Raw genomic sequence first — 14,578 nt, 5'->3', positions numbered from 1 at the left:
TATCTTGGTTTGGTTATGTGATTTGGTCATGAGATATGCCTGCGTGATATGATATATGTGTCAGTGGTAGTGATAGGGAATAGTCTTTCCCTGGCATAGGTCGTTAGGACCAAGGGGTAGGTCAGTACCCCGATATGCCTGACTGTATGTTTATATCTTTCTATTGTATGCTAGTGGTAGGGGTGAAATAGTCCCCAGTTACCGGTTGAAAGATACCGATGGCAGTTACCGGTTGAAAGACACCGATGGCGTTTACCGGTTGAAAGATACCGATGATAGTTACCGGTTTTTCTTCTGCCTTTGAAGATAGGGCCCAGCGGGCGAACATGCCGGGCTCCGGCTCCGCTAATGAATGAAAAAATGTGTGTGCCGATTTAGATTGGAATGGGCGCCCCTCTCCCAGCCCGGATCCAGCCAGGTTCTATTGATCCTTCCCCAGATGCATGAGATGAAGGAAAGCGAGGGCGAAAGGAAGGCTTTTTTCATTCGGGGTCTTACCTTCGGGATAGACGATGGACCCGCCATTCGACATGATGCAGGTAATCCAATATTCAGAATGTGAAATTAAGATATCTTGTTGTCGTTCTTCTCTCTTTCCTGTGCGCCTAGCTCACCTCCTAGCGTGCCTTATTAACTAACTTACGAGTCGGCGTCATCCTTCCGCATTGGCGGCGAGTGGAGTGCCACAGTTGAAAGATACCGATGGCAGTTACCGGTTGAAAGATACCGACGATATTATATGGTATACGGTATGATGGGGGAACTCACTTAGCTTTGTGCTTACAGTTTTTGTTTTGGTTTCAGGTACCTCTTCGTCGAAGGGGAAGGAGTCGGCGGTGTAGCAGTGCATCACACACACACATGGTTTCCGCTTTGGGTTTCTAGGATTGCACTCCGATTTTTCATTACTTTTGATGTTATGGTTTTGAGACATGACACTATGGTTTTATGTATTGACATAATTTTAGCAATGTTTTGATAAGTTATTTTATAAACCACTTAATTAAAAATGAAATTTTTGGCCTTGATTTTTGGGATGTTACACTTACTTTCTGTGTTATGAGATATTTATGAGATATAATGCTATATGTTATGCATGCTAGAGGGTAGGCTAGGTAATTCATAATTTAGGACTAGAGTGGCCTGATTTGTGATGCCTTAGCTTAGGAGTTACTGCTACTAGTGAATTTCTCGAGTGCGAGTATGTAGCAAAGATGAGCTTATGAGAGGACTTCTACGAGAGTAATCGATGTTAGATGAGATATAGAGTACTTGTGATGAAGGATCCTAGGAGTGAGACTTGGGATGAACACAAATGTGGTGTGGAAGGTAGTATTGGGCCCGTACTACTGGAAACACCAGATCGGTGAGCAGTCCAAGTAAGAATCCTTAGGATGCTAAGGAACAAGTAGGGGTGGGTGATCGAGTGTGAGTGTTCTTGATCGAATCTGATTATTTTGTGTTATGTTTCAGAGACATCATGGTGAGTACGCGCCGCACCCCAGGGACCAGTGGAGTTAGCGATGATGAGATTCGTCGGATGATTCATGACGAGGTGGCCGCAGCTATCCGAGAGGCCATCCCCGAGATGTTTGGGTCTATTAAGACCACTTTGATTGAGACATTTCATGAGCGATATGATACTGTTACCGAGGCGGCTGCTGCTGCAGCCACCGCAGCTGTCGCTGCTACCAGGTGACAGGGCGGTGGCTCGTTGCTGTACCGAGAGTTCAGCAACACGAAGCCACCAGAGTTTGATGGGATGCAGGATCCGATTGCTGCAATGAGATGGATTTTGGATATCGAGGGGTGTTTCTATACTTGTTCATGTCCAGAGCACTTGAGGGTACGGTTCGCACTGAACCAGCTTCGCTTGGTAGCGAAGGATTGGTGGAAGTTTGTGACAGATCATTTTACTCCTGCAGAGCACACTGCTATGAATTGGGAGACATTTACTACGATGTTCCTGAGAGGAGTATGTTCCCCCGGTGGAGAGGGAACGGTTGGCCCAGGAGTTCCTGTCCCTCAAGCAGAGGACAGTGTCTGTTATAGTGATTACGAGGATGTTTCATGAGAGGGCGATGTTCTGCCCGGAGCACGTGTCTACCGAGCAGGCATGTATGAGTCGGTATTTGAGCATTCTGGGGAGGGATATCCGTGAGTTCGTGGCGAACTCGTCTTATCGATCATTTGCTGAGCTTCAGGCAAATGCCCGAAAGAGGGAGATTGAGCTAGAGACTCAGGCCAGGGAGGAGACAGAGTCTCAAGGGAGAGACTGGCGGCCGGCACAGTCTCAGCTGGCAGCCAAGCGGGCTAAGCCCGCAGATTCGAGATCAGGAGGCCAGAAGGGCCGCACTTGTGGGAAGTGCGGCAAGGGTCATGAGGGGATATGTCGAGAAGGGTCTTGCTACAAGTGTGGCAAGGAGGGGCACATGGCGAAGGATTGCACCAAGGGGTTTGCAGTCTGCTTTCACTGCAACCAGACCGGCCATCGGAAGGCCGAATGCCCCCAGCTGCTTCAGGGATCTGCACCTGCCACTGTACGAGATATCGAGAGTCGGCCCGTGAAGGCCGAGGCGCCGAAGGTTCGTGGGAGAGCCTTCCAGCTGACAGCGGAGGAGGTCCGCGCAGCACCTGATGTTATGGCCAGTATGTATCCCTTTGTTTATTCTATTCTGAGTTATTTGTGCGTATATTGTGTTATGCGTAGGTACTTTTCTTGTGAATTTTGTACCTGCCCTAGTGTTATTTGACTCGGGCGCGAGTCGATCCTTCGTATCATTAGCATTTAGTCGTCACATCAATATCCGATGAGAGGCGTTGAGTCGACCTCTGAAAGTCTCCATAGCCGATGAGCATGCTGTATTTGCGACTGATGTGATCCGGGGATGTGTGCTTGAGATTTTTCGAGTAGAGTTTCCGATAGAGTTGGTACCGATCGCGATGGGGGATGTCTATGTCATCGTAGGCATGGACTGGTTGAGTCGATTTGGAGCTATGATCGACTACGAGCGTCAGTTGGTGACCATACCAGACCCTAGTGGGGGAGTGCTTATAGTATATGGCGATGGTACCCGACCTGGGTCAGCATTTTGCTCGGCTTCCAGAGCGAGACAGAGTCTTCAGCAGGGTTGCAGGGGTTTTGTAGCGTATGTAATGGATACGCGAGTTACTGCGGAGAGACCGAGTTTATCGCTGAGGTTCCGATAGTGAGTGAGTTTTTGGATGTTTTTCACGAGGAGTTACCGGGTGTGCCTCCTGAGAGACAGGTGGAGTTCCTGATTGATTTGGTTCCAGGGGCGGCGCCTATCGCAAAGGCACCTTATCGCCTTGCGCCGCCGGAGATGCAGGAGTTATCCTCACAGCTCCAGCAGCTGTCGGGGAAGGGTTTTATCCGACCGAGTAGCTCGCCGTGGGGAGCGCCGATCCTTTTTGTCAAGAAAAAGGATGGTTCACACCGGATGTGCATTGATTACCGGGAGTTGAGCAAGTTGACGGTCAAGAACCGTAATCCGCTACCGAGGATCGACGATCTGTTCGATCAGTTGCAGGGCGCGTCTTGGTTTTCCAAGATCGACTTGAGGTCTGGATATCATCAGATGAGGGTCTGCGAGGGGGATATCCAGAAGACGGCCTTTAGGACTCGTTATGGGCATTACGAGTTCGTGGTGATTCCTTTTGGGCTCACCAACGCACCGACAACGTTCATGGATCTCATGAACCGGGTGTGCAGGCCCATGTTGGATCGATCGGTGATCGTGTTCATCGACGATATTTTGGTGTACTCGAGATCCAGAGAGCAGCATGATGAGCAGTTGAGAGAGATCATTGGGCTATTGAGATCGGAGAGGCTTTATGCCAAATTCTCCAAGTGTGAATTCTGGTTACGAGAGGTCCAGTTCTTGGGACACCTCGTTAATCAGAATGGGATTCTGGTCGATCCGGCCAAGATTGACGCAGTGATGAGATGGGAGATGCCAAGATCCCCCACCGAGATTAGGAGTTTTCTAGGGTTGGCCGGCTACTATCGGAGATTTATCAGGGATTTCTCCAATATTGTCGTCCCCCTCACCAGGTTGACCCGGAAGGGAGTTACTTTTTTTGGGGTCCCGAGCAGCAGACCTCGTTTGAGACTCTTCGCCAGTGATTGTGCGAAGCCCCAGTGTTAGCCCTTCCCGAGGGAGTAGAGGACTTTGAGGTTTTCTGTGATGCATCCATATCCGGGTTGGGAGCGGTGCTGATGCAGAGAGGGCACGTGATAGCGTACGCATCGAGTCAGTTAAAGCCTCAGGAGACGAGATATCCCACCCACGATCTAGAGCTGGGGGCGGTAGTGTTCGCCCTCAAGATCTGGCGCCACTATTTATATGGGGTTCGGTGTACTATATACACGGACCACAAGAGCCTGAACTACCTCATGGACCAGCCCAACCTGAATATACGTCAGAGGAGATGGTTGGATGTGGTGAAAGACTGTGATTGCGAGATCCTGTATCATCCGGGCAAGCCTAATGTGGTAGCCGACGCCCTGAGCCGTCGAGCAGAGAGTGCCCCGATTCGAGACATGTGTATGAGGATGACGGTGATGACTCCAGTCCTGGATACCATTCGAGAGGCCCAGGCGGAGGTCACGAAACCGGAGAACCGCAAGAGGGAGTGGGTGGTTGGTCAGGTTTCAGAGTTTGTGACGGATAGCCGAGGGCTTATGACCTTCCGAGGGCGGATTTGGGTGCCCTATACGAGCGGAGCTCGAGGCATATTGATGGAGGAAGCCCATAGATCGAGATTTTCGATCCACCCCGGGGCCACTAAGACGTATTTGGACCAAAAGAGAGATTATTGGTGGCCCTGTATGAAGAGGGATGTTGCATGGGTAGTTGAGAGGTGCTTGACCTGCCGTCAGTTCAAGGCAGAGCACCAACGACCGCATGATCTGTTGCAACCTTTAGAGAATCCCCAATGGAAGTGGGAGCAGATTACCATTGACTTTATCACAAAGCTAACGAGAATGGCGCGTGGTGTTGACGCGATTTGGGTGATTGTGGACCGACTATAGAAGAGTGCTCACTTTCTTGCTATTAGTGAGAGCTATTCCGCAGAGAGATTGGCCGAGGTCTATGTGAGAGAGGTGGTAGCTCGTCATGGAGTGCCGATTTCGATAGTGTCGGATCGTGACGTGCGTTTCACTTCCAGGTTTTAGAAGAAATTTCATGAGGAGTTGGGAATGTGCTTGCATTTCAGCACTGCGTATCACCCACAGACGGACGGGCAGAGTGAGCGGACGATTCAGACGCTCGAGGACATGCTGTGTGCATGTGTCATGGACTTCGGGGGAAGTTGGGATACCTACCTACCCCTGGCTGAGTTTTCTTACAACAACAGCCATCATTCGAGTATTGGTATGCCTCCGTTTGAGCTTCTGTATGGAAGGAGGTGTCGGACTCCCATTTGCTGGGGAGAGGTAGGTCAGAGAGTGATGGGTGGCACGGAGATAGTGCTAAAGATGACCGAGCAGATTCAACAGGTCAGACAGAGGTTATTGACGGCTCAAAGTCGTCAGAAGAGTTATGCGGACAGGCGACGATCCGAGCTAGATTTCAGATTGGGGATTTTGCGCTCCTGAAGGTATCCCCATGGAAAGGGGTGATCCGATTCAGGAAGCAGGGTAAGTTGGGACCCCGATACATCGGTCCTTTCAGAGTGACCTCCAGGGTGGGTAGAGTAGCATACCAGTTGGAGCTACCTGCGGAATTGAGTCAGATCCATAACACCTTCCACGTATCCCAGTTGAGGAAGTGTATAGTCGATGAGACGGCAGTGGTACCACTAGAGGACATTCAGGTGGATGCAAGCCTGAATTACATCGAGAGGCCGATCGCGATTTTGGATCGAAAGGTTAAGGTTCTGAGGAACAAGGAAGTGCCTCTGGTTCAGGTCCAGTGACAGCATCGAAGGGGGTCCAATCTGACTTGGGAGCCGGAATCTGATATATAGGAGCAGCATCCAGAGTTATTTGTGGAGCATGACTTCGAGGGTGAAGTCTAATTCTAGTGGGGAGAATTGTAACATCCCAAGTCCAGGTATATCTTGTAAACCTTGATCTTTTGAGCTCTTGTCCATTTTGGCCCTTATTAGAGAAAAGGTGGTAAAAGAGTACGTGGGGCGTACTACAGTGTACGCTCAGTGTACTCGAATGCGTGCATGTGACGCGGAGGTCACCTAGTACGCTGGGCGTACTAGGCCCAGAGTGAAACCCTAATTATTAGTAAGCTCCCTATTTAAAGGACATGATGGCCTTATTCCTGGCCACCATTCCCAGACACCAAACCCTCCTAACCCTAAATCTTCGTCCTTATAGCTGGATAGTGCATTTAGGAGCTTGTGAGTGTGATTTTGTGTTCTTGAAGAAGAGAAGGAGCTTGGAGAAGAAGGAGTGAGAGCCCCAGGAGTTTGGATCTGAGCTTAGCTGTGTGGAAAGCTTCACAAAAAGGTATAAAGCTTCAAGCTTTCACATTCTACGGTTTGGTTCATTCTCATGGATTGTTTTAGGTTTTTGGTCCCAAAAGATGGAGACTTTATGAGATAATGAGCTCCAGAGACCTTGATCTACCCCTTTTCAATGTATTTTGTGAAGTAGAGTCATAAAAATCCAATATTGGACGTTAGGAGTGAGCCATGCATGAGTTATGAGCTTCTTAAGGAAAGGGGATGGGTGTTTTGAGTGTTTGTGACCTAATCAGCCATGCAAAGGCTTAAAGTCACTGACTTTATGGATTAAGAGACATTAGGGAGTCCAGATCTGAGATATGAGCTTATGTCTTATCTGATTAAGACCAAAAATGTGAGGAGAGTGAAACCGGGACGTACGCTGGGCGTAATCCTAGTACGCGCATCATACAGGTCGAGCATCCTTGATGCATGCATGGCAGCTGAGTACGCCCAGCGTAGAGAGTTGGTACGCGCAGCGTACTCGCTGTCGTTGACTTTCGGTTGACTTTTAGGGTTTGGTCAACATGTGATCTATTGAGCCCATGAAGGGGTAAAATGGTATTTTACCCTTCTGTGAGTGCATGGAAGGGTTATTTTATCCTTGTGAGAGCCGTTATTAATTAGGGACAATTATTGTGTGTGTTAGGCAGAGGCTAGACCGGTGATTCGAGTTCGAGATTATCTGAGTTCTTACGAGGTGAGTCTTCTCACTATACTTTACCATGAGTGGTATTTTGTGTGATAGAGATGTCTTATGTGATTATCTGTGTATCGTGATATCCTTCATTATTTCTTTGTGATTTATGATGTGTATTATTCAGAGTTTACAGAGTTAGGACCAGAGGGTCCACCAGAGTTGTGGGACTGGAGGGTCCCACTGAGACACATTGACCAGAGGGTCTTACAGAGCTATAGCCTCGAGTGGCTAATTATATGTGCGTGGTATTTTGGGGAACTCACTAAGCTTCGTGCTTACCGTGCTATGTGTTTTGTGTTTCAGGTACCTCCGAGGATCGCGGGAAGGCACCGGCTTGATTGTACACACACCTGAGCTGGAATTATGTTTTATTGTGGATCCTGGATTTGTAGAAAAACTAATTTGAAATATGTTTAATATTGAGACTTAAAGTTTTTGAGAAATATGATGTGTTATTTACCGTGTTTTGAAAATGAAAAATTGATTGAAAATTTCACGTCGTTACAGTAACAAGCGCGGAACATATCCCTAAACTGCTCCCAAGTAACAGCAGCTCTCTGATCATCAGTGTACGACCCTGTCATCAATCTCCACCAGTCCTTGGCCCCGGACCTCAGCAGGTTCAGGGCACACCTGACCTTCTGGTCAGTAGGACACGAGCAAGTAAAGAAACACCCCTCCACATCAGAAACCCACCTCATAGCCTTGATGGGGTCCTGATTCCCATCAAAAGTAGGGGGCTTTGTGTTATCGAAGTCCCTGTACTGGAAGCCCCAACTGGCTCCTAATCCTCCTCCTGCCGTCTCCACCAGGGCTGCGTATCTGTCATCGAAGTACTCCATCATAGCGGTCTTAATAGACCCAAACAACTCTGGAATCTGACTCCGGACAATCTCGACCACCTCCTCGCGGATGATCTCCCTAACACGGTCCTCTGTCAACACTGGCCCCTCCTAGCCGATAACCTCATGCGCGGCTGGGGCCTCCTGATCGCCCTGTCCTGATCCCGATCTGGATCCAGTCACAAAACGCCTCGTAACCACTATACTGAAAAATATAACAGGAAGATATCAGATAATTCGCATAAATAATAGGGAACCAACTCCTGACTAAACCCTAAGGGTTGTGACTTCCTTATTACGCATATGGGTCCAGTGCTTTCAGTAGTACAGGCCCATACTACCTTCCACGCCTACCCATATTTGTCTCAAGTATCACCACAACACCCAATATACGTTCCCATGGTGGTCGCTCAATCCCTACTCCTAGAGGAAAGCTAAATGTCTCACATCGACCTACCGGCCTCGCACAACTCACTCATCCATGAAACTTCCACCAACCCTGCAGCACTAGTGTATGCTAGCCATACATAAACTTGGACCCTATAGACTTTTGAATATCTGATCCTACCCTAAGCCCCTAATCAGCAAGAACAGAACATAAGGCCAAATCAAACATTCTCAGGCTATAAGATCTTAATTATATACAGCCGTGATACATACACCAGCAACTACAGTATTGATGTCAATCTCATATAAGGAAAACCCTAGGCTAGCAAGAATCATGTAATCAGGCAATTCAATTATGCAATTCCTGAAGATCCCTAGCCTAGTACTAGCATGTTGTTCTAACATATCACAATATCAAATAACCGTATAGTATTTTGGGGTCTACTTACTGGCTCCGGCTGATCGTACACCCTGCATCCTCATTTTCTCATTTTGAAAACCATTTTAAAATTATTTTAAAAATCCTTCCTTGGTTTGAGACTGGATTCACACGAATGTTCCTCCAATTCACTCAAACCAATGCTCTGATACCAACTTGTAACACCCATAAAAATCATGCCAAATTTAAACTTTTTAAAACATTTAGAAACCAACAGTCATTACAAAAAAAAATTTCAAAATAGTCTATATCAGAGTCTCCCAGAAACAAAGTCATAAAAAGTGAGGAGCAGTACGATCATGCCTTTGCCTTGTCGCGGTCCCCTGATGTACCTGAAACAATAAACTGAAAATGTAAGCCTGAGAGCTTAGTGAGTTCCCCCAAAATACCCATACACACAATAATACACATATAATCATAAACAGCATACTATGGATCCAGTCAACCATCGGGTTGGAATACCCCAGGCCCTCAACCATCCGGTTGGAATGCCACCATACTATGGGTCCAATCATCCTCAGGATGGAATACCTCGGGCCCACAACCAACAGGTTGGAATGCCCACATACTATAAGTCCAATCATCCTCGGGATGGAATACTCACGGCCCACAACCAATAGGTTGGAATGCCCAAGCCTATTGGCTTTCGCACAAAGCAGATAAGCCTCAACCGCCAAACAAACATCTGCACATATAACAAATAATCATATAACAGTTTATAGGAAGACAACCCGATCTAACAGATCATAATAGCATAGCACATCCTATCTACTAGGATACTGATCTAATGAATTATATCAACATATAACATCCTATCTACCGGGATACTGATCTAACGGATCATATCAACATATAACATCCTATCTACCAGGATACTGATCTAACGGATCATACAATACTCGAGCATACAACATATCAGGATAGCAATCTAAAAGGGTCGGCCTTGGTACCTTATACCCTTAAGTATAGTGAGGATAACTCACCTCGCAAGTAGTGCCGAAGTACTGAAAATCTCTGATTGCTCTTTCACCGGAAATCCCGAACTATAACACAATAGATACTAAGTCAATACAAAATAACAATCTTGACTACAGTCCACACAATCCATCATGTCCTTTTTCTTTATTGGGCCAAGGCCCAATGCCAAATCCAAAATCTTGAAAGTCCTTATGCAAAGCCCATTATTGGCCCAATTTACCAAATTGGGCTCAACTCCCTAATTGGGCCTAATCCTAAGATCCATTATCAAAATTTGGCCCAAAACATCTTATTCATAAAGTCTAGCAAAGGTCCAAACCCAAATAGCCCATAAACAGCCCAAAACTCGAAGCCCAAATTTCAAAGGTACAACAGAGGACGTACGCGGGGCGTACTCGACCAAATGTTTGACCACCATCGGGGTGGTTGACCCAGTACGCTGGGCGTATTGGATTTACGCTGGGCGTACTCTGAGTTTTGCCAAAATCTTATTAAGTGCTTAATGGCTTAAGCACTTAAGCCCAAACTTCAGATCCAGAGACCTAACGTGCCTAAGACCCATAAAGTCACGAACTTTCTCACTTTGGACGTCCAGAAAACTCTTAATACTTGGTCTTAATCCATTAAGACCTTCTTACTCCATGCATGGGACACATTCAGCTGTTGGGACCTCATTTTTATCACTCAAAGCCCCTTCAAGAGTCTAGAAGGACAGTCCTTTTCGTCCAAATCACACCATGCACCATCTTGGGACTTTTTGGGACAAGAAATGGTTCTTTAAAGCAAAATGGCAAGATCTATACATATATGCATAAAGTTTGAAGCTTTTTACCTTCTGGAGCTTCTAGGGCACAACCCAACTTCAGATTTACAGGCTTGATCTTCTTCTTCGACTCCTTTATGCAACAACTTCTTCTCAAAACAATCAAGAAACACTCAATAAGCTCAAACACTCAAGGAAGTGGCTAGGGTTTGGGGAAAACGACTCTAAGCAGTGGAGGTTGTGGTAAGGGAAGGTTATGTGCTCATAATGTTGCTTATATAGCCTCCAAACCCTAAATATTAGGGTTTCATCCTGACATTAGTACGCCCAGCGTACATAAGGCGGACCTTAGTACGCTTAGCATACTCTTATGTACGCGCAACGTACTCCTTCTTGGCCCAAGGTTGCAACTTTGTCCCTTAAACTTATCTTGACTCAACACTTCCAACCCCAAGGACCATAAATGACAAGGTAATGATAGAGGAGGGTTCAGAAATACCTGCAAATATCTCGGGATGTTACATATAAACTGCTATAATTCATTTTTTTGTCTTTTTTACCCCCTTAACACTTATAAATAGCATGTATTTTGCTAGATTTCAAATTTTTAATATACACACATATTTTTCACATCTTCTAGTTTTGTTATCACTTCAAAAAAAAATGAGCTCGAGGGATTCTACTGCCACCGGTGCTCAAGACTCGGATGCAACTGTGGTGAAAATCTTACTAACCGGTCGAAATAAAGAAGTGTGGCAACATTTTGATATGGTGCTATTGTCGAACGGGAATCAAAAAGCTCGATGCAAGAAGTGTGGGTTGTTAATGGGTAAAGATGGCAATAGTACGTTGAGGAATCATGCAACTAAAAATCAATGTTGTAAAACTCGCCGAGTTGGCCGATTACTCCTCCGAGTACTCGCTACTCGCCCCCTTACCGAGGCGAGTTACAGAATCCCGAATACTCCCCGATCGGCCTCGACTGAACTAAGCAGTGTTGTACTACTCAGTCAACTCGGTGATTAATATGTATAATACAGTTAATGATTTATTATTTAACACACACACACACACACACATATGATTATTACTACATATATATCTTAAATTTTTAGTAATTATTCAGAAAGTGAGACCGTTATGTGTTTTTTAATTTTTGTGTATTCAAATTTATCTAATTTTGTTATATATGTCAATCAATTTATCTTATGATTTTGACATATGTAATTTCCCTAAAAATATTTCTACATGAATTTCCAAATCCGAGTACTCCCCGAGTACTCTCGAGTACTCGCTACTCGGTAGTCGGCCGAACAGGTACCGAGTAATGAGTTCTACAACCTTGCTAAAAATTGTCCAGTTGTAAAACGTCAAGGCGATCCGAGTCAACCTAATATTACTCCTGACAGGATGTTATTTATTTACAACAATGAAGACGTCCGTGAAAGCTTTTGCAAGTTTGTGATTCAAGAGGATTGCCTTTCAACCACTTCGACAACCCACAATTAACACGGATTTACTGGAAAAAATGCAACCTCATTACCGGCAAGTAAGTTGCACTACTCTTAGACGTGATGCAAATAAAGTATTGGGATATAGCCAAAAAAGATATGCAATTGGGATTTATAAATTTAAAAACCAGTGTTTCTTTAACTTGTGATGTTTGGTCCTCCACTAGAAGTGTTTCCACAAGCTATCTTGTCGTCATGGCACATTGGATAGACCCCTCTACTTGGGTAATGAATAAACGAGTTGTTGCTTTTGAAATTTTTGCGTATCCTGACACGAGGGCACGATTATTTGCAATTTTAGTAAGCGTTATAGAGACTTATAATTTAGACGACAAAATCTTCTCTATTTCGTTTGACAATGCAAGTAACAAAACCGCCGCCGCAAAAAGATTAATTGCGAAATATAGACCTATTTTGGATGGCTCGTTTTTTCATACTCGATGTGTTTGTCATCACATTATTAATAGCCGGACAAGATGGTTTAAAAATGATTATTTATACCATTGAAAATTTGAAAAATGTGTTAACTAGAGTTTTTGGAAAAAATAAAGCTACAATGGAAAAATATCGAAAGTTTGTCGTTTCCATTAACGTAACTCCATATAGTCCTCATTAGGATGTTGACACTAGATGGAGTTCAACGTGCATGATGTTGAAAGTTTGACACGTCCAAAAATCGCTTTGCAATTAATTTTCGACAATTGCAAAAGGAAAAAAAAAACCCGTTGTTGGATTTTGATTGGGATTTGATGGATCGGGTAGTAGTGAGGGTCGAATGGATTTTCATATCGACCTCTATAACTACCTTTTGGAGGAACAAAACAAACCAGCACGCACATCAACCCCTAGTAGCGAACTTGGAATTTATATGGGGTCAAACTTTTTAAAATTCATGAGTGCACCACAATTTAAAATTTTTGATCTTTTGGCTTGGTGGAGAGAAAAGGAAGCACAATTTCCTATTCTCTCTGTCATGGCCCACGGTTTACTAACCGTCCAAGCTTCCACGGTAGCTTCGGAGTTCGCTTTTTTTTGTGGTAGAGCTTTATCAAAGTTGAGGACGAATCTTACCCCGGTTGCGGTAGAGGTTTGCATTTACTTGAAGGATTACATGGATTCGGTGGAACGTATACAACACTTGGCATCACTAGAAGGCCCACTAGCACAAAATGTTAAACAAGAGATAATGGAAGAAGAATATGAACAAGGCTTGTCAACACCTCCGGAAGTAAACGAAGACGATGACGATGAAGACGAAGATGAAGAAGATGGTATTGATGATACCCCTTACCATTTGTGTGGCGGTTAAAGAACATTTTAGTGAAGGCGACACGAAGTGGAAGATCACAAAAACTCTTTCTATTTGGCAAAATGTTATAACGCCACTTTATTATTATTATTATTATTAGTTAACTAGTTTCTAAGCTCTTTCTATTTCGACGTTTGGCGTATGTTTTAACTATTTTAATGAACCTATGTTGCATTTTGTGTTATATATGAGGTCCTACAAATGTTTTTTTTTAATTTGTAAATTTCGGATCGGATCCAAACCGGATCGGATTAAACCGATTCGGATTCGTGGAAGGGAAAACCAGTCAAAACCGGATCGGATTTACAAGGAAACAGATTTTTGTTTGACGTCATCAAACTGGATCGGATCGACTGCTTGTGCATCTCTACTCAAGACCCTCCCAAGGGTCTGAAAGGATAGCTTAATGGTTCAAGAACATGTTATGTTCATGAATCATCATGTTGGGACCAAAAAGTAACTTAAAAGAGCAAAAACCTAGATCTACAAGATGGAGTGGAAAAGATGCAAGCTTTATACCTTTAAGATGTTGCAAACCAAGAAGAAATTTCAGATCCAAAGTGCTCTCAACTCCAATATCTTTTCACCGCCTTCTTCTATCTTCAAAATCACTCCAAAACTCTCTTAAAGGCTCAAAATTTGCTCTCTCTTGCTCTAGGGTTGCTTGAGGGTCGATATCACAAAAGGAGGCTGGATAAGAAGAGGATATGAGTCCATAAGGTTGCTTAAATATGAGCCAAAACCCTAAAAGTAGGGTTTGCATGCATGCCACGTATGCCCCGCGTATGAGGTGTATGCCCAACGTACTAAGGCGCGCCTTAGTACGCTTAGCGTATACACGTACGCACAGCGTCCTCCTCCAGTCCCAACTTTTACCAAATTGCCACTATGGGCCCTTTGCACACTTTCTCACACTTAGGGACTAAAATGCAATATAATTCAATTATAGGATCCAATTTTAGAAGTACCTCATAATCGGGATGTTACATAAAGATGTCACCAGGTGTCAACGATGTGCCAACAGGTTTGGCATCAAGGAGCCCTCCCCTAGCAAGAACATCATGGACATACTTTGCTTGACTTAGAAAAAGAACATAGTCGGTGTAGGTCACTTCCAATCCCAAGAAGTAGTTAAGTTGTCCCAAATCTTTAATAGCAAACTC

Source organism: Lactuca virosa, chromosome 5 (genome assembly GCF_052849685.1).
Source record: "Lactuca virosa cultivar CGN04683 chromosome 5, Lactuca_virosa_CGN04683_v6, whole genome shotgun sequence".
Lineage (NCBI taxonomy): Eukaryota > Viridiplantae > Streptophyta > Magnoliopsida > Asterales > Asteraceae > Lactuca > Lactuca virosa.
The sequence above is the reverse complement of the archived record's forward strand: the minus strand, read 5'-3'. Positions refer to the sequence as shown.